The sequence below is a fragment of the Scylla paramamosain genome, chromosome 29 (assembly GCF_035594125.1).
Source record: "Scylla paramamosain isolate STU-SP2022 chromosome 29, ASM3559412v1, whole genome shotgun sequence".
In the NCBI taxonomy this organism is placed as follows: domain Eukaryota; kingdom Metazoa; phylum Arthropoda; class Malacostraca; order Decapoda; family Portunidae; genus Scylla; species Scylla paramamosain.
Window position 1 is genome coordinate 487,269 of NC_087179.1, and position 11,742 is coordinate 499,010.

Consider the following 11,742-nt stretch of genomic DNA (forward strand, 5'->3'; position numbering starts at 1 on the left):
ACTTTCGTAGTTTTTCGCTGTTGTCAGAAGTCGTATACGATCGTCTGAGTGTAAATATACGTAAATAATACAAACCAAGTAAAAAATATAAGAACTTAAAGCGTTCCCTTTAACCCACAAAAGCCAGTCTTATAGATTAGGGACGCAGCAAGATCAAGCAACGTAGAAGCACGACAAATCATCAACTGCCTGCTGTGGGTCCCCCACCACCCTGATATCTCGTTGCTCTCCTCGCACCTTGTTGGCCTCATTCCTAATTGCCTTAGTGCTTCGCATTGCAGCCAGTGTTCCTGAGAGGCCTTTCCAGTTCCACTGCCTCGCTTCACACCTAGCAACGCTACGTGCTTTTGCAAAACACTTCTTGTAGTGCAATTCTACTTTCCTGACTTCATCCGCTCCTGATGAGCTCTTCTCCACGATTTGCTCCAGGCTGGACATCTGTTCATCCTGTGTATTATCTTCTCACAAGTGTCCTCTTTTCTCGTTTCCTGCAACAACCACCGCTATTCGCTTCACTCAGTCCTCATAGAATGCATGTACATCGTCTGTAACTCAGAAATTACCTTGAACACAGGATTGGCATAAAAAAAAAAAAAAAAAAAAAAAAAAAATTTTCGTATCGAAATTAAGTTCTACAGCATATTGATAAATAAGGTCTATATATATATATATATATATATATATATATATATATATATATATATATATATATATATATGAAGTTAGGTGTTCTGAGACGTCTCCGCCAGTTTCTCTCATCCCCCCCAGCTGCTAACTCTGTACAAGGGCCTTATCCGTCCATGTATGGAGTATGCTTCACATGTCTGGGGGGGGGGTTCCACTCATACGCTCTTCTAGACAGGGTGGAATCAAAAGCTTTTCGTCTCATCAACTCTTCTCCTCTAACTGACTGTCTTCAGCCCCTCTCTCACCACCGCAATGTTGCATATCTAGCTGTCTTCTACCGCTATTTTCATGCCAACTGCTCTTCTGATCTTGCTAACTGCATGCCTCCCCTCCTTCCGCGGCCTCGCTGCACAAGACTTTCTTCTTTCTCTCACCCCTATTCTGTCCACCTCTCTAACGCAAGAGTTAACCAGTATTCTCAATCATTCATCCCTTTCTCTGGTAAACTCTGGAACTCCTTGCCTGCTTCTGTATTTCCACCTTCCTATGACTTGAATTCCTTCAAGAGGAAGGTTTCAAGACACTTATCCACCAATTTCTGACCACTGCTTTGACCCTTTTAAGGGACTGGCATTTCAGTGGGCATTTTTTTTTATTAGATTTTTGTTGCCCTTGGCCAGTATCCTTCCTACATAAAAAAAATAAAAAAAAAAATATATATATATATATATATATATATATATATATATATATATATATATATATATATATATATATATATATATATATATATATATATGAGGGAGAGAGGGAGGCTGGCGGGACAGTCAACTTATGAAAACTAATTTTACTTTAACGATTTTCCTGAGGCTGAACGCCTCATGCAGTTGACACTCTCTGAGAGACGCAAAAAAATAATCAATGGGAACATTCTTGTAGCAGAAATCCTGAACTTGTACCCGTGGATTCAGACTTTTGATGGTGTAAGAGTGTATATATGTACACTTTATGGATTTTGCTACATATTGTTACTAATTGTCAACTTTATTTGTAGGGCTATAATGTATATAACTATTTATATTTTATAGTAGGTAACTGATATTTAACTACCGGTACTTCCATTCTCCCTCTCAGGCTCAAAGGCCTCAGTGACGGGAGTTGAGCACTCATAACTAAGTACAGTTATTACAGATGCTCATCTCTGTAACCTCCACTTATAATTATTTGATGCTTATATCTTTACAGATAATCAAGGAGTTCCTGAGATTAGAACCACATGCGGATGAACCAGACCCAAGAGTAGCAGTTTTGAAAGGGCTGGAGAAATATAGGCTGCCAATAATTGCCATTCTCAAAAAAAGAAAAGCAGTTCCTCTGTATATGGAAACCTTACTTGAACTCTATGACCATGATGAAAGTCAATGTGAGTAATGTCTAGTTCAACTTGTTCATTTCAGTAGCTGGTAGCAATTTAATATATGTATCTTTTCATCATTAGCAATGCATCTTTCACTTTTATAAGCATAGTATTCATGAAACTATGACTTTTATAAGCATAGTATTCATGAAACTATGACTTTTATAAGCATAGTATTCATGAAACTATGCTGCATGCAAAAACCAAACATTGTATGAAGCATGACCTATCTACCTGTAATGTTTGCACCAATTTCTATAAAGGTACTCATTTAATTGTTAAAGTCCTGCTCTTCTATCAAATTTTTGGCTGAGTGCTATGGCTAAATAATTGTTTGCAGCATAAGTGATGTTAAAGATTTTAATAGGTGTAAAGCATCTCTCTCTCTCTCTCTCTCTCTCTCTCTCTCTCTCTCTCTCTCTCTCTCTCTCTCTCTCTCTCTCGTAAGGAAAGACATTATTTCTAGTGTAAATAAACCCAATAGGCTGTCCAATTTGAAATTTAAAATGTAAATATTATCAATCTTTTTAGAATTGTTAGCTGCATCCTCTTCCCTTGCAGTCCAATAAGACAGGTCACTAATTCGCGTGGAGATAAAATTCTTGGAGTCACCTTTGCCAGCGCTGGCGCAAGTGCAAACAGTCTGATAAAGGTTTCTTCCATGGTTGTGATGAAGTTCAGGACTTCTCACACTGTTTTGGTGGATATGATGAGAAGAATCGGGAGTTCGGAACATCAATGCGTTATGTCGGGGCATGTAGGTTCGGCTGGGGTTTTTTTTTTTTTTTTTTTTTTTTTTTGATCAGTACTCATCATATTCTTAAGAGGACTTGCTACACGAAGCATTACTGCATTATGATATTACCAAAATAGCGTCTCAAGTAAAAAACATAACCGCATACTCGTACAAAAAGATTTGCTGCTGTGACACAAAGGACAAAAATCATTAGTATACTGGTCGTTCTGAGCATTCAGTCAAAATGCTTGTCATTCATATAATTAGGAGAAGCTTTACTTTTGTTAATTCTTATGTGATAAAACAATAATTACAGGAGGCTTTTAAAAGATTGGTACTCAAATTAGTGGACTGTCCTATTGGATGTGACCATATCTTCACTTTTTCCTTTCACAGTTAATTTTCTTTTGTTTATTTGATTTACTTATTATCAAATTTATTTATATATTTATTTATTTGCACCAGATGCTTGCTTAGTTATATTGGGGTTACTTCACCTGCTTGGAGAAAGGAAAGACTCCATTTTTACTAAGGTTAAATTTCAGTACCTTTGATTTTAGAGTGGTGTGTATATATTGAAATTTCTGAATATATTATCGCCTTAAGATATATATATACATCTACATATAAATTTTATTTTAATGTCAAAATGTTATTAATGTTTACAATATTATTTCTTCCTTAAGGTACCAGAAGAAGAACTAAGAACAGGGCAGTCTAGTGTGTCCATTCAACATGTTGGGGACATACATGTCAGACAGATTTTGTGTATTATTTGATGGTGCACCTGTAGCTGAACCAACATGTATTTCTATGGCTATAGTCTCATTGGTAGCAGGGCTTTATGTGTTTAATATTGAACACCCAAAAAATTGTGAACATTTCCTCCATTTCACAACATCCCATCTCTTAGGTATCAAGTATGACAAAGGTAACACTTCAAAAACAAGATCTCTACTTGTAAAACTCAATGAAGTAAAGACAGAATTGAGCTACAAAAATGCATAAATCTGCTTCCAGATATATTAAACTCCACACATACTCGTAATGCCTCTCTCTCTCTCTCTCTCTCTCTCTCTCTCTCTCTCTCTCTCTCTCTCTCTCTCTCTCTCTCTCTCTCTCTCTCTCTCTCTCTCTCTCTCACACACACACACACACACACACACATACACACACACACACACACACACACACACACACACTAGTCAATTACTAGTTAAAGATTAATTAGTGAAATACATAACATTATGTTAATAAGTTTTCTAAAAGGAAAAGGAAATATTTGTACTTCCCCTTCCCCCCATCCAGTATTCATGAAATCTTACTGAATTGTTCTTATATATATATATTTATATATATATATATATATATATATATATATATATATATATATATATATATATATATATATATATATATATAATGAATGGTGAGTAGACTCTCTCTCTCTCTCTCTCTCTCTCTCTCTCTCTCTCTCTCTCTCTCTCTCTCTCTCTCTCTCTCTCCAAATTGGGTAGTATTCTTCATGTACCATATGATGCATATATTTTTTTTTTTTATGCATTTTTTACCTTTTTTTATTTTATTTCTCTGTTATTGCAACTGATACGTGAAGCTTCTTTTGTTACTGTTCTGAGCATTTCTGTAGATTTGTTTAGTTAGTATATCCCATAGAAATACTCATTTTCTTTTTTTGTGTGGCTTTAAAGGATTAATAGTGACATATGGATATGATCTGGGTTAAAAGCTTGTACAAATAAGGTTAAATGTCTATTTTTGCACTGGTTGTTTCCCTAAGTTTCTTAAAAGTAGTGTGATATAATGATTAGCAGTGGACTAATTAATTATTCTTTACAGAGTCTGTAACTCCTTACATTTAATTTATGTTAACTTTACTTACATATTTTTTCCTTTAGTTTATGAATGGGAGGAAGGTTTAATATTCATATCTTAAGAGATGCTTACTTTCTTTTCCACATTGCAAGTTTTAGTGATTAATACTCACAAATGTGTATTATTTACTTAATGGCTTGTCAAAACAGGTTGTTTTTGTGTTTTTTTTTTTTCTCATACTAGGATGAAGTATTACTAATGGAGTTTATTTTTTACATGTTTTATATATCATTACAGTTTTGAGGGGAGCTTTCTGTTAAATGTTCAAGTGAAAAGCATATTATACTATAGATGATAAAAATTAGTGTTTTTTTTTATTTATTTATTTATTTTTTTTAATGCAATGAAATGGAGGGAACATTTAATTGTATATGAATATATTGAATTTATTATCTATTTCTTTCCCTAACCTTCAGACAGCAGTAGCTAGCTGCTAGTATCAAAGGTACTAATAATACATCATCTGCCTAAGAAAGACTCACTAATTAGTCATTTAATTGACTAACACCTATGATCCACTTTACTAATGTGGTTAGTAGAAGCAGTGAACAGTACGAAGGCATTAGTCAGATATATTTGAGTAAGACCATACTCAGGTTGAGTGCTCAGTTAGTCACAAATTGACTAACATTATGTTAGTCACTGTGACTAATGCTGCCACTCGTTCTAGACCCCATGGGTTTTACTAAGAAAAGTTAGTCAGCACGACTAACTTTGGTTTTGTGTGTACCTGCCTCTCTAAAGTTTTGAATCTATCCTCAACAGGAAGATTCTTAACCATATATCACTTCAAAAACCTTCTATTTGATCACCAGCATGGGTAAAGATCATAGCGCCCTACTGGTGCTCTTCTGGTTTTCCCTCTTTTAGGAAGTTTGATGAAATTTTCCAGTTGGCTTAGACATATCAAAAGCTTTAAAAAGAGTCTGGCACAAAGCTTTAATTTCCAAACTACCTTCCTATGGCTTCTATGCTTCTCTCTGTAACTTCATATCAAGTTTCCTTTCTGACTGTTCTGTTGTTGCTGTGGTAGACGGTCATTGTTCTTCTAAATCTATTAAGAGTGGTGTTCTCCGGGTTCTGTTCTTTCACCCAATATTCATTATTCACTACTATTCATAAATAATCTCTTAAACCAAACTTTTCCTACCACTTGTTCTATCCACTCCTACGCTGATGATACCACCCTGCACTTTTCCACGTCTTTTCCTTGACGTCCAACCTTTCAGGAAGTAAAAAGTTCTCACAGGGAAGCCACATAACGCCTGACTTCTGATCTCTCTAAATTTTCTGATTGGGGCAGAGCAAACTTAGTATTGTTTAATGCTTCAAAAACTCAGTTCCTCCATCTATCAACTCGGCACAACCTTCTAGATGACTATCCCCTCTTCTTCAGTGACACTCAGCTGTCCTCCTCTTCTACACTGAACAACCTTGGTCTGTCCTTTACTTATAATTTAAATTCGAAATTTCACATCCCATCTTTAGCTAACTCTGTCCAGGGGACTTATCCGTTCATGCATGGAGTATGGAAGGGGGTTCCATTCATACCGCTATTTTAGACAGTGTGACATCAAAAGCTTTTCTTCTTATCATCTCCTCTCCTCTAAATGACTGTTTTCAGCCTCTCTCATCGCTGGAGTGTTAGATCTCTTGCTATCTTTTTACCGTTATTTTCATGGCAAATGCTCTTCTGATCTTGCTAATTGCATGTCTCCCGTCCTCCCGCGGCCTTGCTACAGTATTCTCAATCATTCATCCCTTTCTCTGGTAAACTCTGGAGCTCCCTTCCTGCTCCTCTATTTCCTCCTTCCTATGATTAGAACTCTTTCAAGAGGGAGGTTTCAAGACACTTATCCTTTAATTTTGACGACCGGCACCTCAGTGGACACTTTTTTTGTTTTATATATATATTTTTGTTGCTCTTGGTTGGTGCCCCTCCTACATAAAAAAAAAAAATCAGATCTATTTCACTTTAGATTACTTTTACTTACTTAAACTTATTTACATATAAATGTGGAAATAAACAAAAATAAATAGAACCCTTTAAAAGAATGAAAAAAAACAATAAAACCACATTTTTTTTTTCCAACTTACTTGCACGTGTCCTCGAGACCTTTAGTGTTAAAAAGACACGCATAATCAACTCATCCTCCCTGCAGATGTGTTAGTGAGTTACTTCCAAGCAATCTCACGACATTTTGGTAATCACGGAACTGGTGCATAATACTGCCATTCCAGATCCTGCTGCCAATGGAACCCAGTGCACTATGCCGGGTATTCACCAACAACTGAAGCGTCATGAAACACTGGATCGGGTAAGTTGTTTAACTTCAGTGAATTTTGATGCAGAGACACATTAATATAAGTAATGACACCTGCAGCAAGATGAGCTGCTATAGACTCAATGCCTTCATGCTTCCCAGGCGGCAATACCTACTTAACAGGTATACTTTGTTTTACATAAATCGCCATATCCCGCACACCCTCACCAGCAGGAAGAACAAAATGTTGGTGATTACGAAGAAACACAAGGACAACATCTCGATCCAGAGCCTCCTGTGACGCAACCACATCACTATTATTGTGATGTATACAGCAATGGAGATCAGTCAATCAAGAATTCAAACTGTTTACATTCCAGGATGTACATGTGATCACCATTGCATTCGTTCCTACTGCTGTTTCCTACTACTGTTTCCGTTCTCAAAGTGATACCCATATACGCCATACTCGCACTTCCTTGATTCTCATCACCCAACAACACCGCTTTTTTGACAAGAAAGTCATTCAGCATACCAATAAGCGAAGTTATTCCTTCCTCAGGTCTCACCCTTGCGGTTCCGTTGTCTGCTGCTCACGCCAGCTGTCCTCCTTGACGCTACTCTAACTTTGCGATTCTTTCTTGTAACTTCTTGTTTTGCTCCACCAGTTTGATGATGTGACATCCTCGTCCTCTTCCATCTCTGTCGCCGTGAATGCACCCGGGCTGGGCACTGTAAACTATATTCCGATGCTGACACTGACACCGCCGCCATGGCTTTCCTTCCCGCCACAACCCGCGTTGTGGGACGACCTTCCATCATTGGTGTCCCAACCTCATCGGCCTGGTGATAGTGTCCAGCCGCGCGTTGTGGTAAAAGTGGAACAGATTCAATCATGTACTGTTCGTTCATCGCGCTCGCTCAAGGTAGGGAACCATGCATTCTCTCTGGTGGTCCCGCCACCACGAGCTTCCTCATTGACTCCTTCATCTTTCTGTCATTTTAGTGATCAGCGAAGGTCTTTCTCTCACACTCAGCCAAGCCTGCGTTACGAGCGCCGCCACAGTTGCATCGCTTTGGTGGCATCCTCTCCCCTCCTTCATCTTACCAGCACATTCTTGTCTTTGATGCTTTCCACCACAAAAGCGACAAGCCATGTCATAACGACAGTGCCACGCCTCATGACGGCACCGAAAAAAAAAACTATAGCACATAGAAAGCAAATCAGCATATTTTTTGGCATTCCTCTAATCATTGCCTGCTGTATCAGTCGCATCAGTCATAACAATTATTATTATATATATTCATCAATCATATATTTCATTGTTCAGTATTCCACGTGCACTGTCCTCATGTAGCCAGTCTGATCTATTTTTTTTTTTACCTTTCTCCTTCCTCTCTCCCTCTCAAGGGAATATCACACCTTCCCTACATTCTTGCCAGTCCATAGAGAAAACAACTGTATTGCTTTCTTTTGTCTTCCTCGCAAGGCACTGGTCAGAATAACGACCTCCTGCCATTGGTTCTTTCACCCCATTTACATGCACCTGACTGGCCATCCCTTCATCTCAGATTCATGAACCTGATCCATCTCTTTCACATAAATAGTCTAGTCTGTATGCGTAGCTAGAGAGTTCAGATCGGAGAGAGACAGCTCAGAGAGAGTCAAGCATCGTTACGTCCCTCGTAATCTGTCTCAGTATCACGCATGTACATCTCTGTCCATCATTAAATCAAGAAAGTACATCGGTCTGTTGTGTTGCCTTTACTCGCACAATGAACTATAATCTAAACCACTACCAACGTACTCTGCGCTAAAAGCATTCATCGGAAAATCAACAAACCACTATCATCTATCTTGCCACCGTCATTTCCATTAAGTCAAGCAACCAGGGACAACAATCTAGTGCAAAGTGACAGTGACTCCTCGATAAAATTAGCGGGCTTAATACGTTTGGTGTGCAGCCTTTAAAACACTGGCACCAATTATTCATTAGCATACCTGTTGAGTAGGTATTAGGAGGCTGATGCGGCACGTAGCTGCTCCCAGACTGGAGAATGGTATCATGGCGAGGTCTCGTATGCCAGCCCGAAGCTGTAGGAGCGCAGGCCGGAGACCCTGCGACGACATAAGGTTGGGGCCGACAACACACACCTGTGCCCTTGTGTCTGCAACCGCCATCACTGCAGTCTCAGCCCCTCCCAGCTGTGGGGTCATGCTCACTTGCAGTAGCGGCTCCGGTGATACTGCCATGCCGCCCAAGGTGACGTTGGTGACAGCTGTCTTGCTTTCTGGCCGATCAGCATACCTTTTTCACATGTCCCTTCTTACAGCACGACTTGCAAAAGTGGTTTCGTGCCGGGCAAGGCGCCTTACCATTCTTCTCCCCACAGTAGTTGCAAGGCTTGCTAAGCGAGCTGCCTGCGTGAGGTGCAGAATCAGGCCGATGGTGCGCTGGGCCGCGCTGGTGGTAGCCGGCAACTACCGGCTCCTCCTCCGTGACGTCAGCCCCCGTCACTGCACCTTCCCGCTCACTTTTCCCGCCAACGGTGGCGTCGCGTCAAGCCGCCTCAAAAGATGCATTGAACTCGCGAAGGCTATCAATGTCACTGAAAGTACTGCACTTCCTGTATATTTCTTGCCTTGAGCAAGAAAACTGAAAACCACAGTCCGTCGCCTCCTGAGCACACCAGGTCATGTACACACAAACCAACTCACTGCTGCCCTGACGCGTGCCGAAGAAGTCACACCACTTCACTGCCTGGTTCGACGACTGTTGCACGAGCTTACCTACGGCATCCAGTGCCTCCTTGGGCGTCAGCGCTTCCCACTGTTCGGTATCGTACCTCGCGTCCAGCGTGCATTGCAGAGAGGGGGCACAGAGTAGCCGTATGTGTAACACCATCTCCTGGTCAGGCCATTTCGCCAGGTACAACCAGGATTCCACTGGCTGACGCCATGACCAGAAGCTTGCTGACGTCATTTCCACAGCACACTTCTCAGGTGTGGCAGCAGCGGGTAGCCTGCCACCCGACGCATGGCGGGAAGTGTCCAAGGAAGCCATGCCGGCGCGCATCAGCGTCGCGGCATCTGCCATTGAGAGGGAGCGGGACAGTCTAGCCTTCGCCTGCCGACTGCGGTTCGGTGAGAACCTGGGTTGCCTTGAGGACGCCATCTCACTGTGCCATGTAGAGTGCTCAAGGAAATACAAGGGCCGTATTTCTGTGGTTTAATGAGGAATGCAGGTAGGTACAGTACATTCAACCATCAGGGCAGCTTTCCAGAAACTGCCTGCCGCGAGTGGAACGCGGGCTTCAGTTTCCTCAGAGCTTCCTGGGTTTCCTCAGATGCCAGAGGTCGCTATCTTACAACGGTCCACTCACTGTTATTTTTTATTTTATTTTTTTATTTATTTTATTTTGTTTTTATTTATTTATTTATTTATTTATTTATTTATTTTTATTATTATGATTTTTATTTATTTATTTATTTTTTTTTTTTTTTTTTTTTGTCCTCCCAGCGACAATGGCGCCTCCAGCGGCCAGAGCGAAACATTACTCTCGCTCGCATAAGGTTACCCTTACCCTCACCATTTAAGTTAATTTTTCTTGAGTTATCATGCACACTACCTTCACTGTTTAAAATCTGGCTACAGAAATGATAGATTTATGCATCATGTTCAAATCTGATACAAATGAGGGTAATATTTTGCGTTAATTCCTTTAGTAACCAAAGCTGTAGGTACTATATCACACCATTTAATCTCTCTGCATGCCCCTCAAATGAAAAATTCCACAAGACCCGCTGTAGCCTCTTGTGCCACATTTTGTGGCAAAGCCACCGATGGTAATGCTAGCAAGGCCTCTATACTTGGATATACAGAGTCACCTTGATATTACTAGAGTAGTACAATTCCTTATTCCTCATGCTGCTTTGCTTATCCATCCCAGTGGTTTTTAAGACGCTTACATCACATCTCATTTCTTTTTATGGTATACTTTCATAGTTTCACAGCTGTTTAACAAATAATTCATTTTTTTGTACAGTAGAATGCTTTAATGACATTCCAAGCTCTCCGAGCCGTATGTTAGGGATGGTAGAATGTACTAATTACCTATGTACTTTTTTTTTCTCTTATTGAGAGTGGGAAATTACTCTTCATAACATTGCTTGGTTTCCAGAGACGCTCCATCCTATTCCTGTCCTTCTGTTGCTTTATTTATTTATTTTTTTTTTCACGTTCTAGCTCAAACTATTTTTTTTTCCTATAAACACTGTTTATTCCTAACACATTCTATGACCTTATTCTCGATTTTTATGTCTGGAAATCGTACCTTGTCCTAAATTTCCAACCTATAAAAATATTAATCTTAATACTGAAATATACTGCTCTGCATTAGTGCAGAGTGGACTTGAATGTTGGCATGATTGGTGAGCTAACACATTGTGGCAGGTAATTCCACACCGTAGCCATCTTCACACCACAAATTCATTGCATCAGAACTTATGAGCTGGATTCGAAGAATGGCCTGTCACCTGGAAAACCCCGTATACTACCAATAACACAGACGTCTGGTACATTAGGAGTTCATCACACAAAATAAGGAGGAATTCCCGAGTATATTAAAAAGTTACCTCTCCTCTCATGATCCTTGGGAAAGCCAAAAAAGGACAGGTAAATATATATATATATATATATATATATATATATATATATATATATATATATATATATATATATATATATATATATATATATATATATATATATATATATATATATATATATATTTTTTTTTTTTTT

The 11,742-nt window shown here is 39.4% G+C and overlaps 1 long non-coding RNA gene across 1 annotated transcript; it reads left to right on the top strand.

Moving 5' to 3' along the window:
- Positions 1-1,876: 1,876 nt before the first annotated feature.
- LOC135115769 (uncharacterized) lies at positions 1,877-3,793 on the top strand. Its single transcript, XR_010276050.1, has 3 exons — positions 1,877-2,050; positions 3,246-3,313; positions 3,467-3,793. It is a non-coding gene; the product is annotated as an uncharacterized LOC135115769 (long non-coding RNA).
- The last annotated feature ends 7,949 nt before the right edge of the window (positions 3,794-11,742 follow it).